General features: G+C 45.7%; 1 long non-coding RNA gene across 1 annotated transcript in view; it reads left to right on the forward strand.

Annotated features, from left to right (window-relative positions):
• Positions 1–939: 939 nt before the first annotated feature.
• The window catches only part of LOC135114753 (uncharacterized), a 23,765-nt gene continuing 21,956 nt past the window's right edge, over positions 940–2,748 (forward strand). The window contains exons 1-2 of the long non-coding RNA XR_010275661.1: positions 940–1,009; positions 1,158–1,353. This is a non-coding gene — a long non-coding RNA (uncharacterized LOC135114753). The remainder of the gene's footprint in view (positions 1,010–1,157; positions 1,354–2,748) is intronic.

The raw sequence follows: 2,748 nt of genomic DNA on the forward strand, positions 1-2,748 counted from the left end.
GAAGTGAAGGAAAAGGGAGAGGTAAAGTGTGTGTATGAATGAAGGAAGTGAAGGAAAAAAAGTTGAAAGTTGCGAAAATAAAGAAAAAAGAGGAAAAATATGTGAGGGTGAGAATATGAAAGGAAAGAGGTATTGAATGAAAGAAGGATGAGGAAGGACGGGGAATAAGGATAAATGGATGAAGGAGAGGAATATGGAATGGAATATAAGGGAAAGAGTGCCAGAGAGAGAGAGAGAGAGAGAGAGAGAGAGAGAGAGAGAGAGAGAGAGAGAGAGAGAGAGAGAGAGAGAGAGAGAGAGCGATGAATAAATGTGATAAACTGAAAAAGATGCCGCGGGATTCAATTTTGGGAAACTCGCCCTTTCCTCCAATCTTTCCTCCTCCTCCTCCTCCTCCTCCTCCTCCTCCTCCTCCTCCTCCTCCTCCTCCTCCTCCTCCTCTTTCTCTTCCTCCTCTCCTTCTCTAGTCAATTTCAAGGCAAAGCTGATATACTAAGCGAGTAAACTTGGGCAAGGTGAAAGGAGAAACGTGAGAGGGTTTAAGAGACAAGATTTTCTCTCTCTCTTTCTCTCTTTCTCTTTCTTTCTCTCTCTCTCTCTCTCTCTTTGAAACATTCCTGAAATGAGTGTCTTCGGTTGCATTTCTTGATAAACGCGAGTGAATGACAGAGAGAGAGAGAGAGAGAGAGAGAGAGAGAGAGAGAGAGAGAGAGAGAGAGAGAGAGAGAGAGAGAGAGAGAGAGATTGTGCGTGTGTTACCACTTGCGGTGTAGGTCGTGAAGATGAGAAGGTAGGGGAGAAGGTGGAGGAGTGAGTCGTGAGGATGGAGATGACGATGTTTACACTAAAAGATGCTGACCTACAGGATAGTGCCATAATGAAGACCTTGTGGTGGTCGAGTGTTGCGGTGCTCGCGACATTCCTAGCAGCAGTAGGAAGATCGCCACCACCACACACAGACCTGCGTTCTACACCCGTCGCCCACGCTCATTCACAAAGCCCCCAATACGTAAGTGTACAATAGATTAAGTATGCTGGAGATACAGCGTAATGACATTTGTAATAAGTAGCTGCAACTAAGGATACAAAAGTGACGGTGAGATCAATCACTATGCTTATAGTGTTCAGTGTTCAGTGTTCAAGTTGTATGATTGCAGGTGACCGGACTCAGAATAAACTGTACCGTGTGCAGCACTGAGGCTTTAGAGGTCCTCTACAGACGGCCAGTCCTCCCCCATCCCCCATCTTTTCGGGAGACAGGACGGAGTCACGTCAGGGGGAGTCTACGTACTAAAGGAGCAGTCTGCCAGTATAATATCGGCTACGGGACTACCTTCTTGCATCGAAAGAAAGGTAGGACAAAGTGGACGTTAATAAACTAGTGTAGAGGTGACTCTCCTCTAACCCATCCGTGCGTGTGTGTATGTGTGACGTGGCGTCGTTCCCCATCCTGTCAACCCAGGCGAGCGGGCCGTGCCAGCTGCTGGCTGCCCGCCTAGTCATCCACATGAGTGAAGAATGAGACACCCGCTGTCTTTCTGTACGTATGTATGAAGCTCGACGGAGACAGTTTATGAACACGAACACACAGTGTTTCGCCGTAGCGTGATAAGTCCGTGAGGATCGTTGTCCCTATGCAAACAGTGGAGTAAATACAAGTGTCGTGTATTCATAATTCCTGACAAAGGAGAATTTGGTGTGTGCCGTAACACGACACAAGACCGACGGTTTGTGAATGTCCCGCAGTACTGCCGTGGTTCACAGACAAACGGTGTGTTGAACGTGTAGTGGTGTAATATTTTTGTTTATTGTTATTGTACATATAATGTGTAATATCCAGTTAATTGCTGTGGAGTTCTTATTCGTTGCGAATGCGAATTGACCTACGATCGACGAAGACATTGCGATTAATTTTTATATAACGCCCACACTCATTGTATATGTATGTATGGTTCACAACACATGCACATAATATGGATAGCTGAGGCGAGTGTCTGAGAGTCGGCGAGGAGGACATGTAATGCAGAATAAAGCATAATTTAGGCAGCATCTTTGTAAACAAACAACATGGGTGAAGCTGCGCACTGCCCACTTGGATGATTTAAACAAACAACACGGATGTACTGTGTGCAGCATTGGGGGCTCATTACACTTGCTACACCGAGCAGCGCCATCAGGCTGCCACAGAGAGAGAGAGAGAGAGAGAGAGAGAGAGAGAGAGAGAGAGAGAGAGAGAGAGAGAGAGAGAGAGAGAGAGAGAGAGAGAGAGAGAGAGAGAGAGAGTTTCACCGTTACCTTTCATTACCTTTTCCTTACCTTTTTTTCACTCTTTTCTCCACCAACATCATTTCCTTCCTTCTACCTTCCTTTCATTCACCTGTACATTATCCCGTTTTCTACCTTCTTTCTTCCTATTCCCTATCTTCTACATCCCCTTTCTTCTGCATTCACTATCTTCCACCTATTCTTCATTTTCTACCTTTCCTATCTTCCCTATCTTCTACCTTCCTTCCCTTCACCTGCACATTACCACCTGTCCAATTCACCAGCCTTTCCAGCTTAACCCTAAACTGCTACGTATCTTGCATTTATACATTTTTTCTTAACATTTCCTTCTCCTCTGCCACTTACTTTCAAAGGGCCACTTGCCACCTCACAACTTCTCAACTTCCCTCTTCAACTCTTTCATCTCCTCGTCTAGCCACCAGCAGGTCACCTCAGCCTGCTTCCTCGCTCTATTTAAAAGTT

The sequence above is a fragment of the Scylla paramamosain genome, chromosome 28 (assembly GCF_035594125.1).
Source record: "Scylla paramamosain isolate STU-SP2022 chromosome 28, ASM3559412v1, whole genome shotgun sequence".
Classification (NCBI taxonomy): domain Eukaryota; kingdom Metazoa; phylum Arthropoda; class Malacostraca; order Decapoda; family Portunidae; genus Scylla; species Scylla paramamosain.